This window comes from Dreissena polymorpha, chromosome 3 (assembly GCF_020536995.1).
Source record: "Dreissena polymorpha isolate Duluth1 chromosome 3, UMN_Dpol_1.0, whole genome shotgun sequence".
Taxonomy (NCBI): Eukaryota; Metazoa; Mollusca; class Bivalvia; order Myida; family Dreissenidae; genus Dreissena; species Dreissena polymorpha.
In genome coordinates this window covers 13,964,210-13,978,158 of record NC_068357.1, presented here as the reverse complement: position 1 = coordinate 13,978,158, position 13,949 = coordinate 13,964,210, and the positions used below count along the sequence as shown (strand labels likewise).

General features: G+C 35.7%; 1 protein-coding gene across 2 annotated transcripts in view; it reads right to left on the bottom strand.

Moving 5' to 3' along the window:
- The window catches only part of LOC127873045 (uncharacterized), a 28,598-nt gene extending 16,055 nt beyond the window's left edge, over positions 1–12,543 (bottom strand). The window contains exon 1 of one of the 2 annotated variants that reach the window (XM_052416608.1): positions 12,467–12,543. The gene's annotated coding sequence lies outside the window, so the exon portion shown is untranslated. Of the gene's footprint in view, positions 1–11,911; positions 12,330–12,466 lie in introns of those variants that run through there. The other variant, XM_052416607.1, reaches the window with a different exon arrangement.
- Between the last annotated feature and the right edge of the window lie 1,406 nt (positions 12,544–13,949).

Below are 13,949 nucleotides of genomic sequence, written 5' to 3'. Positions count from 1 at the left end.
ACTGATTTCGATTAGGGTATACACTTGCTTTGTTCGGAATTCAGTTTAATTGATTAACATGTAAGTGATCAAATCGGAATGTTACATGTTTGGTATGGCTCACGTAAAACCTTAAACACACTTTTGTTACAAACGATGATTATGTGGAAGATGGTGATGCTACTGATAATAACGATGATACGATGATGATAAGTTGGACGATGATGATGATAATGGTCTGGATAACAATAACGATGGTTAAATTATGATTACTAGGTGTGAGTATTTTTAACCGCTTAAAGAGTGTCAGTTAAGTGCCTCTGTGAGAATGCTCCAACTGTTCTCAGATCGATATAATAAGCATAATAGGTGCTTTTCCATGCGGTGCGTTAGTAAGATCTTTGTGTACACAACACTTTTTTGTTAAGCGAAAACATAAAATGAAATCATGTAAACATGTAAAGTGTAACCCTTCAAGCATTACAATCCGAAAGTTACTGTCTTCTGTCGGCTGACATAACATTAATATCAACTGCCAATTAGCTGACAAAAACACAAGTTGAAACAAAGTAACTGACAGCACAATTCACGCCCGAAAGCATTCGTATATTTCAAAATTGGAACGTATTCAAAAAAGTTGCATGTAAATGAAGTCACTATTTGCTATATTGCATTTACTATCCTAGTATTGGTCTTTACTCTACAATTTTGGACATCCGTGCAATATATTTAGACATACACAACATCACCCCATTATGTAAACTTAGTAGGATAATTCATATATATCCAGAAAACTAAAGTTATAATCGATATGGATTGAACAGTAAATACACAATGCATCCTTCTTGCTACCAAAAATATTACAAATTCATATAAGTACAACACTATACTGATATTATACTCGGGTAAGGCAGTGTTGTTTGGAACCCTTCGCTGAGATTTGTTGTTTTCTTCCTAGCATAATACGTCTTGATAAGCGTTGATGAGTGATTGAAACATGTTATTTACTATTTGTAAGAAAAATGAGTTATATATACTACTACTACTACTACTACTACTACTACTACTACTACTACTTCTACTTCTACTACTACTACTACTACTACTACTACTACTACTACTACTACCGAAAACAAAACAATTGTAATTTAACTGACAATACAATCCGGTTTTAAAGAGACGTTTTGTTGCCAAATTTAATTACATAATATGATAAAAAAGCTAGGAAAAACACTACATAAACACATAAACGAAACATTTTATTGGCACTTTTGACAGACATGCAACAAAAGCACGAAACGAACGTTTGAATCTGACATTGACATGTCTGGATTACCCTACAGCGATATTGGATTTTTGTTATTCCCCGACGTATTGTAAACATCTTGCCCAGTATTCTATCAATAAAAATAAATTCGTTGTCTAGCAATTACCAATTACGTTTCTAGGAATATGCTGCAAAACTTATTATAGCATCTGTTACATAAACATTCACAGGCCCGTACCCAGGCACTGGGCCCAGGGGCCCGGGCCCCCCCAGCTGGCTGTCGAGTTATGATTTTTTAATAATGGGCCTACTGCAAAATTTCTCACATGAAAGGGCCCACAGTACACTTCCCTGCAATACAAATGTGCAGATGTGTTTTATTGCCCCTGATACTCAAGGGGATTAGCGCTAACTTACTCGCCAGTGAAGATAAGCCCCTAGGCATTGTTTTCTTATCACCTTATTCCCGATCTGTCAATTGACATGACGCCTTATCTATGATCGCTCCGCCCACTAGAATTGATCCACCCATTGTGCTCAATGCTTCATCTTTTGATGGTGGGTGTAACACGACTTTTGATTGGACAAGGAAAGAGAAACAGCGGATGGATGGAACTGATACAGAAGGTCGTAGGTCTGAACGACAATAGTGTTTTCTCTTTTGAATTCAAACCTCCTCTATAGAGTCATAGCTTATTAAATTTCTGTGAAAACTGTGCTGTAGATGATAAACACTGTATAATGAATTTGCTTTGAAATTTAAATAGAGGAGGTTTGATTTAGAAAATACTAGTAGGTTATATGTCAGTTACTGACATATAACCATAGTAGTATTTTCTCTTTGAAATCAAACCTCCTCTACAGTCATACTTTTTTGTTACATTTCATAATAAAGGTTTTTTACTTTCAAAGGTGACTTTTACTTCTTTATAAAGTGTTATACATTTATGAAATCTAAAGCTTTACACATGTGTGTGAATTTCACACCAAGGGGTCGTTGATAATGCATGTCACGCTTTTTTTGACCATTTTTACTCCGGCATGTCACAAACTGTTACACAATTTTGGACCCCCCTCGGCTAAAGTACGTCAAAAACTCACACTTTCGAACATTTCTTTTAAATTAATACTTAATTTAAATTTAATCTCAAACTCAATTCACTATAAAACCGTATTAAAATTTCACTTACCGGTAAAAGAACTTTCACATTACAGGCTTTTATAACTGTAGGGTTGTTACGATGAGCAGTATGAATATTTATCCACGTGTTAACCTCTAATAAAAACGAAATTATAGTTTAGATTTTCTTTCAACCCTTTACTAACTAAAAATGGAACAGTCCAATTATATCGTCATTGAAATCTGTGTGGAGGTTGTGCCTATTGAATAAGCCGGCCCAGCCAAGTTGCCTATTAAACATTCGAACAACAGAATCAGGAGATACGCAATTCGTCTTATTTTGACATAAAACTAACAATTTTTTTGAAAATTATTTTTAAATTCTACTAAAGAAATAATAAATAAATTATACAATTTTTTTTAAATAAATGTTTGACATCACACATCGCCTGACCCCCTCCCCCATGTCACAAACGGTCACTTTCTTACTCACCCTCCCCCCACCTGGAGCGTGACAATCTTTATGGACGGCCCATAATGGTTAAAGCTTTAGACTTCAGAAAGGTGCTGATTTACTTGTTATATATCCATAAATTTATAACACAACATATGTTTCTATATGCATTAAAATTCACATTGAACAGTGCCGCACCCTCCCCATTTGGGCCCCCCCAGTCAACATTTCCTGGGTACGGCCCTGATTCAATACACACATTCAGTTTACTAAGGTAGTTTGGGGAAAAACATCTTAAACTAAAGATGAGCATGGTCAACACGTTTTAACAAAGACAACGTGTCGTCAAAGTATTTTAAAGTTATTTTCCTCCGAAAAAGCAAAATAATAAGTTATATTGCTTAAGCAATGTTTGACTTTTGATCTATATGTGAGAATACGAATTTTAAGTTAGGAAATCTGGCTTTGACATTACACGTCGTCTTCACACAGTGGTTTGTTGTGGAAATTTGTTTTACGATTGTTAAATTATAGTTTCATTTCGGGTAAACTGTGTTGTGGCAACATTTAATATTTGACATTTAAGTTTGACCGTCACATTTTGAATATGGCTATACCCGTCTGCATACCGCATAGTGTCAACTGAAAGCCAGGCGGTGTCATCCATGCTAGTGCCAAGAGGTCAGACGGTCGACTCTGTTTTAAAAACCCTTCAAGCTATTTGAATGATCGCTTGACTTGCATTTACATATCGATGTATTGGTCAAAGTATTGAAAACGAATTCACGAGACGTCGTTGCCATTTTGCCCACCGAGATATACTAATCAGTTGCAGAACCGCTCTGGAAACGAATGACCAAATGCGAACGGCTTGACAAAGAGTAATTATCGGATAAATGGAAGTTGTCCTGTCTGACTCACTCAACTGTTCTTTCACGATAATAATGCAATATAACCGGTATCTGCATATTTAATAACAGTCTATTACTTATGGTCAAACAATGCCCAGGCATTTGTTCTGTTTGGTGATGAGTCGACCAAGTGTAAACCCATTATGAGCATATTTTCAAATAGGAACATTTAAATTGTCTTAAAGTGATCTTTTCACGGTTAGGTAAATTGACAAAATTGAAGAAAGTTGTTTCAGATTGGCAAATTTCGTTTTAGTTTTGATATTTGTGAGGAAACAGTATTATTGAACTTTTACCATGTTCTAATATAGCCAATATATGCATCTTTTTACGATTTAAAAACCCTAAAAATTATAAAGCGTTGCAACGCGAAACGATTGAATAATTTGGAGAGTTCTGTTGTTGTCGTTAAATTTTGTGAAACTTCGATGATTGCTCATATATTGCATAAAATACTTCAATCAAGAATGTTTGGCAGAATAGCCGAGCGGGCTATTACTTTTTTACTCCAGGTTACTCTAGGACTCCGGGGGTCACTGGTTCGAGTCCAGCTGCGGCTACTTTTTTGTTCCCTTTTTTTAAATTTTATTCTTGATTTATTACTGGAGCTTTTAAGATCCAATGTTTACATTTATCAATATAAAGCATTTAATGACTTATTTCAAAACATGCCAAAAACTGTGAAAAGGCCCCTTTAAGGGTCATTACATGTACATACCATGCATTGAAATGAGCTACCTTTTTTAAGTGCGTTCAAGCCCGTTTACCCACATTATAAAATACGTTAAAACAGCGTGTCTTTACGGACATTAAATATGTGGACATTTAGTACTTACGTAGCACGCACTAAAATCAGTTGCACTTTTTCAATACAAAGCTCACCGAATACAACTTTTTGAATGTATTTTCTTTATTGGCATTAATCACGTAAACTAAACACGTAGCAATTCAAATTAAACTTTATTTAAGAAACAATTTCATCTGGCGCCTTATAAGCAAATTTGATCTGATACAAACATATATATACCACGAAAATTTGTAGCGACGACAAACAACTTCCCACTCGCATATAGAACGCTTCAGGCTGTCTATATACTAGTAATCTAAAAGCTTTTATGTCGGAGCTGTTGAAGTGCATCAGCGTTAAATACATGCGACCAATGAACATCAAACAGCGTTCACGCACCATGGCCCGTATAAAACAAACAGATCTTAGACTCAAGTCCAAGAAAAATAAAAAAATATTCTTTAAATTGGAACATTCAAGAATAGCTTTTATTTTGAGTCAAACTTACTATTAACTTTCTCTCTTTACATTATTCTTCATGTAGAAGATTTTGTCATCGTCTCCTAATTACATATACACATATATAATGTTTAGAATGCATCCTAAATGAGTGGTAGGCCTAAATATTACGGACACTAAGAAAACGAGTACAGTAATCAACGGTATCCAAATTTCTTTCTATTAAAATGTGCATGTGTTTTTCTGAATAAGCAACGAACCTGCACTTAATTATTCTCTACAATATGTTGTGGTTATGCATACAAGGATTATCAACGAATCCACTTAAGTATAATGCAATACTACAATATGTTAATACGCCAAAAAAAGAACACACACATACACACAAACAAACGATATTCAACATTTTATAAAATATGATTACAAAAATGGGTTTGTCAAAAAAATCGCACATCAACACAATCATGATTGTTTCAACAACAAACTCTATACCCAACCTCTCCATTCAATGACGTAACGGTCCCATCAGTCACTGAGTCGTGCTCACGGTCCCATCAGTCACTGAGTCGTGCTCACGGTCCCATCAGTCACTGAGTCGTGCTCACGGTCCCATCAGTCACTGAGTCGTGCTCACGGTCCCATCAGTCACTGAGTCGTGCTCTGATAAAACTGGTCATAATGCATGTGCGTAAAGTGTCGTCCCAGATTAGCATGTGCAGTCCGCACAGGCTAATCAGGGACGACACTTGCCGCCTAAACTTGATTTTCGGTAAGGAGGGACTTACTTGAAAATAGAAATACCATAAAAACGGAAAGTGTCGTCCCTGATTAGCCTGTGCGGACTGCACTTGACGCTCATGTATAAAGCCCAGTTTTCACAGAACGCGGCTCCACTATTCAAGTTTAAACTTATGTACCATGATTCTGTTTTGGAAAAGTACACAATGGCAAAGCTGCCTTGCAGAAGGGCAAATAGGTCACGCATGGGACATAAATATTTAATTGTTTATATGCAACTACAAATGGTTCACGTGAATTTCCCCGGAGGGACTACCGCACGTACTTTGTCGTAGAAGGATTATTGTTCAGAGTAATTCATTATTGAAGAGTATACCTTACAGTTTAAAATTGACCAATACTTGCGAGGCGAATGGTTCTAGTCTGCGACTGTACATGTCATTAACAAAAGTATTGTTAATCGATTGGGACTGATGTCTACCGTTCGTGAAAGGTTAATCACGTACCAGGTAAACAAATCTCCATAATGCCACGTAAAAGGATTATGGCGAACTTTCCGCTTATTGCAAAACAAAAAGTACATAAGTCATTGATAGTATATAGTTCATTTTGCATGTTCGTGTGTTTTGTTATATTCAAACAAGCGTGGTCACTTATAATGTTTAAATTGCTTGTAAAGCTTCCTCATACCGTAGATATGTGTACTCATACCGTAGATATGTGTCCTCATACCGTAGATATATGTCCTCATACCATAGATATGTGTGCTCATACCGTAGATATATGTCCTCATACCGTAGATATGTGTACTCATACCGTAGATATATGTCCTCATACCGTAGATATGTGTCCTCATACCGTAGATATATGTCCTCATTTCGTAGATATGTGTGCTCATACCGTAGATATATGTCATCATACCGTATATATGTGTGCTCATACCGTAGATATACGTCCTCATACCGTAGATATGTGTGCTCATACTGTAGATATATGTCCTCATACCGTAGATATGTGTCCTCATACCGTAGATATATATCCTCATACCGTAGATATGTGTGCTCATATCGTAGATATGTGTCCTCGTACCGTAGATATATGTCCTCATACCGTAGATATGTGTGCTTATACCGTAGATATGTGTCATCGTGCCGTAGATATGTGTCAAACTCGTATTATATCAGTGCCGATGTTTTTAATCAAATTATTTCAGTTTATGCTATTAACATAACATGATTAGTTTAGTTTATAATTGATTCTATATTTAACCCATTTATGCCTAGCGTCTAGATAAAAGGCCTTTGCAAACAGCGTAGGCCCAGATGAGACGCCGCATGATGCGGCGTCTCATCAATGTCTGCGCTGTTTGCTTTAAGGAATTTCTGTAAGTAATATTCTAAATATAGAAATAAATATACTAGACATCCCTAATTTTGGAAATAAATTTATCCAATTAAGAAGGATGGGAGAGCACTTGGCATAAATGGGTTAAATATGCTGGCTATCGCATGATAATACATGTGTCAATATCTCGACGTTTTGGTCGTTGCAGGCTCTTTTATAAACATATGTGTGTCTTGTTCTGAGAAAACTGGGCTAAATTCGTGCGCGTAAAGTGTCGTTCCAGATTAGCTTGTGCAGTCCGCACAAGCTAATCAAGGACGACAAATTCCGCTTTTATGGTATTTTTAGTTTCAAGGAAGTCCCTCCTTACCGAAAATCAAGTTTAGGCGGAAAGGGTCGTCCCTGATTAGCCTGTGCGGACTGCACAGGCTTATCTGGGACGACACTTTACGCACATGTATTATGCCTAGTTTTATCAGAACAAGACACATATATAGCCATTTCACACTTAAAAACATATATATTTGCACGTGTGAAACCAGATAATGTATGTAAAATACATAATCGCAATCGGAACATTTCAATTGTGTTAATTACTCTAAGCAAATCCGCAAAATCGGCTTGTTTAGACTAATCAAAACTGCTACAGTACACGAACAATTAAATATTTTCTGACAGCAATTTATCTCGTCATCATTAGCAATTAACAACATACCAAGTTTCTAAGTTTAGACATACAATAACAACTATTGTATCATTGGCTCGACTGGAGTAAGAATTTATAGCGGAAAATTTCCATTTGTTGGTATTGCAATATACATATTCCCATTAAAAAAAAGTTACAATAAGACATGAAACCGGAAGTCTACATTTGAATGGCTCCGAGAAGAGCTCAAAATAAGATTCCCTGGTCTAGTTATCAAACCTGATGGTTTCCATTAACAACTGCTTTATCATCGTGTATTAATTATTCAATAACAGCAAATATATTTTTAAGTCCGATCATGAAGAAAATGCGCGTTTGCCTGCATTAAAAGTTTATATTTGCACAACTGTAATCATTATAGATAAGGAAGATATTACATGTTACTAAAGTGGATTAATTGTTGATGTCTTGTTTTGTCTTTACATGTTTACCTCCTAAGTAACGAAGAAACATACACAGTTTTCTCATTATATACAGACACCCACACTTTCTTTTGTTTTTATAAAAAGACATACTTTCTCTTGTATGTACCGACAAACACACTTTCCTCCTTCTATACCGACATACACATCTTCCACTGTATATAAAGACAATTTACGACATACACATTTTCTTCTGTATTTAAAAAACAACTTTCCTCTATACATAAGGACTTCACAATTTACTCTTTCCATACAGATAGACACACACTCTGTATACGAAAACTGACAAACTTTCCTCTGTATATATAGACAGACACACTTTCCTCTTTACATACCGACATATACACTTTCCTATGTACATACCGACATATACACTTTCCTCTGTACATACCGACATATACACTTTCCTCTGTGCATACTGCATATACAATTTCCTCTGTTCATACTACATTTACACTTTCTTTCCTCTGTACATATCGACATATACACTTTCCTCTGTACATACCGACATATACACTTTTCTCGGTACATACCGACAAATACACTTTCCTCTTTACATACCGACATATACACTTTCATCTGTGCATACTACATATACACTTCCTTCTGTACATACCGACATATACACTTTCCTCTATAAATACCGACATATACACTTTCCTCTGTACAAACCGACCTACTACTTTCCTATGTACATACCGACATATACACTTTCCTCTGTTCATACTGCATATACACTTTCCTCTGAACATACTGACATATACACTTTTCTATGTACATACCGACATATACACTTTTCTATGTACATACCGACATATACACTTTCCTCTATACATAACGACATAAACACTTTCCTCTATCATACCGACATATATACTTTCCTCTATATATACCGGCATATACACTTTCCTCTGTACATACCGACATATACACGTTCCTCTGTACATACCGACATTTACACTTTCCTCTGTACATACCGACATATACACTTTCCTCTGTACATAGCGACATATACACTTTCCTATGTAACTGCCGAAATTTTCAAGTTCTCCTCGCATTCCATTTTCTGATAAGCCCCTTCATTAAGCGCTCAACCAATTAACCGTGATTAATTGAGTCGTATTCTGAGAAAACTGAGCATAATGCATGTGCTTAAAGTGTCGTTCCAGTTTAGCTTGTGCAGTCCGCACAGGCTAATCAGGGACGACACTTTCGGCTTTTATGACATTTTTTTCGTTTAAATGAAGTCTCTTCCTAGCAAAAATCCAATTTAGGCATAAAGTGTCGTCCCTGATTAGCCTGTGCGGACTGCACAGGCTAATCTGTGACGACACTTTACGCACATGCATTATGTCCAGTATTTTTCAGAACGCGACTCAATTAATGTTGAAATAGTTACACACATTCATTTAAATTAAGGTGGATTCGTTGGACCACTGCTGATTGTATGACGAATATTGAAACTAGTGAACATATACTACTTTAATACATTAAATATCACTCAAGTGGACCACATTGCATTGGACGCATTAAAATCAAATATAGTATAGGCATTTACATTCTTCAGCCTTCACCACATAAATGCTGCAAAAACACATGAACAAACAACTCTGTATCCTTTCATCTAAACAGAACACTCAATGGGGATAATACAAATGTCAACGTTATACAAAATGTCACTGTTGCTTTTTTCATGCCCGAATCGAACCTGCATCAAGGGATTGATAGCATGAAAGAAACACGAAGCTGGAAACACTAGAAAACATTAGGCCTACCGCGAGCTGAAGGGCATACTGTGGAATTACGCTTCGTAAAATGTAATGAGGCCATACAAATTATATTCTATGTGTAGCGTCCCCATGATTTTTGAAAACTTGCTAACAGGCAGACGAAAACTAATCACACGAAGATATCATAATGCTTTCAGAATCTATTCATGACAGTTACTGCTATGTGTAACAAAAGCTAAAGCAATTGGTTTCCTGCAACAATTTTATATTGCAACCGAAAACCAACCGTCTTGAAGATGATAAACACACGATACAATTGGTATGGCCAAAGTGATAGTCGTCTCTGAGACAGCAGTAAAACACAAAAGACATTTAACTGTCATAGAGGCACTAGGTCCATATTCTCAAACATGTAGAAATGAAAGGCACTTTTATCTGCCCCATAAAACTGCAACATAAAAGGCACTGAGTGGATTAAAAGCTTGTATTCAATGAGCATATTCTACTGCAATATGTCAACGATCCTGCCACCGAACAAAGCGCGGACGGCTTTCAGAGCTTTATCGTCATGGGTTGATAAATTATCGGCGCGTAGAACATAAGCCACCACGACGAATTTTTACTTTCCCATTCAATGTGTTCGCGCTGTAGATTATATTTACAATACCCTCTCCATTGTTTATGGTACTTTTCTACTCGAGAGCTTTTTTGTTTCGCGGATTTATGGACATTACTTCGCAAGATTGATGTCGGCGTGACGTCATAGACCTTTGACCGTTGGCGCAATATTGTTGTTTTTCAATAATTAAAATTCCCTTTGTATTTAAAGAGCGTTTCATTATGTAAATAACCTTTTATCTTTTTATCGATGATATGTATACATTAACCATAGCGTAAACCCAATAGAGTATAATTCAATAATCTTTTTAACAGGAAATTAACGCCGCACTTCCTATCTTTGGAAGAAACATGTCATTTTAAATCTTATCGACATCTGAAAACGTTGTGTTTTTATTCAAAACAGCCAAAATGACTTCAATGATGTTTGCTTTTGTTTAAAAAATGTATAATATGTCCAACCTATGCGATATGTATGGCAATTCGTATTCCTTGTATTTTTTCACATGCAGTTAAAAAAATCACATGTTATCGAAGATTCGTTTTAACTAATGACTCCCCTTTTTGGAAATGTTCTTGTAGTGTGTTTAATTATTTTTTAGCGGTTACGTCAACGATTTATGGTGTTCTAGAATATGATTTCTAACTAAATCATAAATAAATATCGGTTTGTTTTTTATTAACTGAATACGATATTAGTTCATATTAACGATTGGTAAACTTAACATGTTGAAAAAAGGTAATTTCAAACTTTTCAATGCACCTGTCCGCAAACTGATGAACAAAAATATTCCCAAAAGTTTGTCTCAGATGGAAAAAAGGAGAAAAGTAAAAGCGGTTTTAACGCAAAATGATATGATAATTAGCAACTTTTTTCATGTGGTTAGTTTACATAAAATATGTGAGGCAGTCTAATTGGTTCACGACGTAATTTTTCCCATATATGCCTAGTGGACTCTCCCATCCTTCTAAATTGGATCAATTTTATTTTCAAAATTATGGATGTCTAGTATATTTATTTCTATATTTAGAAAATTTCTTACAGAAATTCCTTTAAGCAAACGGCGCAGACCCTGATGAGACGCCGCATCATGAGGCGTCTCATCTGGGTGGGTCTACGCTGTTTGCCAAGGCCTTTTTCTAGACGCTAGGCATAAATGGGTTAACGTAGAAGACCCTCGTGAGAATTCCTGGGACGATATAACTATTCAACTAAACCTATAACTGCTATTATGAAATGTACGAATGCACGTATTGACGAATATACACTTTACACATTCACACATATATATACAATTTAAAGAGCACTTATACATTTATATACGCATTGCACATTCACGTACACTATCACCAAAACCAAAATAAAATAAACCTACCTTGGATTCGGGGAAATTCCAGGCATCAGAATTTTACACAAACTGGTTTATTTAAGCTGATACACCATTAGATTTATCGCTTCGTTTTGTCCCTCTGATTTCCTATTTTGTAAGTGACGTTCAATCGGATAAAAAAACGAAGTTTACCAGAGACTATAATCTGAACGATAATTACACAGACGACAATTGAGTTTCTGACCCGACGCGACCCTCGACTCGTCTGTTATTACAGTTTGATTGAATATTACTTATCGAACACTCTCTCGCAGACGACAATAGAAAGTTTGCTTTTCACGTCTGTTACATACCCCACATGTAGGCGCAGTGAACAAATAAGTCATGTTTACTTTTATCTCGACATTTAAATGTATGTTCGGTTATCGATAATTCTCTCGCACACCTTGTTAAGATCCAGTAGATAAACGGCAATCGGACACCAATTCATAATGGTTTTTAATCTATAAGCAAACCATTTCCGATCCGATAGCTGTGCGGTGTGGAATCTAATTATAAATATGGTATTAAAGAAGCCATCAAGTAGTAATGCAACTTTACCTGAAATGACGGAAAGATCGAATACATTGATAGAAGCAATGGTTTAAAATTGTTTTATTTTTATCCACTGCAAAATAATTTCTGTTTATCTTTTTTCTATATTAAAAAATTATTTAACACCACACCGTTGGCTGGCCGATGTTATTTATGCAATTTGTATCCTGTTTCAAGATTGCTTCATGCAGCATCAGGATACACGATTATAAGAAAAATGAATTGAACACACGCGTTATAATTTATTAACGTTTATCCCATTTATACCAAGCGTCTAGAAAAAAGGCATTGGCAAACAGCTTAGACCCAGATGAGACGCCGCATGATGCGGCGTCTCATCAGGGTCTGCGCTGTTTGCTTAAAGGAATTTCTGTAAGACATATTCTAAATATAGAAATAAATATACTAGACATCCCTAATTTTGGAAATAAATTGATCCAATTTAGAAGGATGGGAGAGTCAACTAGGCATAAATGGGTTAACTGAAAATATCAAACTACAGCATGCGATGGACTAAACGTAAATGTTTGACGTATGATTCATATTGCCTTTTAGATTATCTTATTAATTATGGGGTACAAATAAGACGCTAATACAGAATTTCGAATAATATAGCCATAATGGACTGTGCCCAAACACTTCAAACTGCACGACACATGTAGGGCCAATAAGTAGCGTGCAGTTATATAATAATAATCTCTTTATTTTCTAAAGGTAAGTCATTAAGACAAAACATTGATAGAGTCATGTAAACAGTTTAACACTGGCAATCTTATTTTCAATGAGGCCTTCAAACAACTATGGTATGTACAATGCATTTCTGCATCATCGTGCGAAACATGTAGACTTTGACGGACATTAGAGTACTGTAATAGTGTTATAGAAGTTTCATAAAAAGCAACTCTATTACATCACTTCTCTTATATTATTAATGTCTCTTTCAATATTGAAATGGTGTCGAGGAACAATTATTTATTTACAGAAAGTATTTAAGAATATTAATTTCTTGATGACTACATTTTTCCATATGCACACACTCTCACGCAGGCACGCACACGCGCGTGCACCCGCACACACACCCGCACACACCTATACACACACATATAGAATTAACATATCTTAATTAACACGACCAATAACAATATCAAGAAGTTAACAAGAACAGCCGCGTACATAATTGTACAAAGTCAGAGTTTCAATACGTGAAATACATTATTCTTGAAATAGTTTACGATTGACAGAAAGTGGCTGAAATACACAAAATTAATATCATTACAAAAAACAACATTCATGACTAGTGTTCACAATAGGATATGAAATCACACAACTGTTATGAAGAATAGCCTGCACCTCCTTGCGAAATAAATTGTTTGAAAAAGCAATATGTATATATTTGATGGCAAAAACTAAATCTACAGTAATCATTACGACTTACGACACTTACGGAGTATTTGACTTTTGTATTTTGCGCCTCACTAAGGAAATATTT